Source organism: Cynara cardunculus, assembly GCF_001531365.2.
Source record: "Cynara cardunculus var. scolymus isolate 2C chromosome LG 4, CcrdV1, whole genome shotgun sequence".
Classification (NCBI taxonomy): domain Eukaryota; kingdom Viridiplantae; phylum Streptophyta; class Magnoliopsida; order Asterales; family Asteraceae; genus Cynara; species Cynara cardunculus.
The window spans coordinates 18,175,733-18,177,127 of NC_037531.1; positions in this window are offsets into that span (position 1 = coordinate 18,175,733).

The following is a 1,395-nucleotide window of genomic DNA, read 5'->3' on the forward strand; positions in this document are numbered from 1 at the left end:
TATTATTTAAAAATAATAATTATTATATAAAATTAGCAAATGACAATATTAACCTTTTCATTTAAAAAATAAATTAAAACAAACAAAATTCATTGATTGGTTGAGAGGGAGGTCGCATGGGTTGTATAAATAGGGAGAGTTGTAAAAGAAATATACCCTATATATATATATATATATATATATCGGGTTTTCAAACAGGTGAACCGACCAAAAATCAAACCCAACCCAAATCCAAATATTCCCCCAAAAATAGAATTTCAAATTATCGGATTTCGAGACTTTAGGTTTTATACACCCTAGAGTTATAAAAAAACCCGAATGGTTAGAAATCTGAAGCTGAACCGAAAATAAGGTGTTTATGCAGAACCTGAATGCCCTGAAATCTGGAAACCCGGAATCCCGAAAACCAACTTTTGGGGGAAAATTTGGGTTCGGTGGGTTTTGATTTTTGGCCACCTGATCCATCCGGAAACCCGAAATGTATATACATATATAATTTAAATATTATATAAATACATTTACCTATCTAATTATATTTTGAAAATTCTAAAAATCATAGTCAGTCGTGTTCTTTTATAATTTCTAAGCATATTATCGATTTATAAATCATCTAAATCGACTGATTTCATCCTCAAAATCAAATGAATACATATATCAACTAAACCCGAACCCAACCGACCTCAACCCTCAACCCGACTAACCCGAAATCGAAAACCCAAAAATCAAGTCTTGATTTTTATATCCGAAATCCGATCACATTTTTGATTTATCCATCTAAACCTGTCTGACCCGCCTGATGCACACCCTAAACAAAATGTGGGGCCGTTTACCAAACACTTATCCGGTAACACTACCATCTACTTACCAGGTAAGACTTTAGTTCACCAAAACGACATCGTACATTTTACCTAGTAAGCGATTACCATGGTATGAGTCGTCGCCCTCACTTACCGGGTAAGATTCTCGGTCCTTGTCTCCCTCTTATCGGGTAAGATTATTGATTCTTATCATATTCATCCCGTAAGGTAATGTGACTTAGTAAGTGCTTACCTGGGTAAGCGTTTGGTAAACGGCCCCTAATCTATACTATATTATAAAACATTTGACAAAAATTCTTAAAAACTATTTTTTATGCATGAAGTACTGTACATTGATGCATATTACTTAAAATTTCAGATTACAAGTAAATTATGCACAATTACAACTTATTAAAGCTCCATGTTTGAATTCGTGTAACTAATTGCGGATAAACATAATCAAATAGAGGATAAACATCTAATTTTAAAATATAAAAATTCTAAAATATAATTAAGATAATTATCAAGTTCTAACAAAATAATTAATTATTTTCTTTTAGGAAAATTATATTATTAAACCAAATATAAATTATTTCGT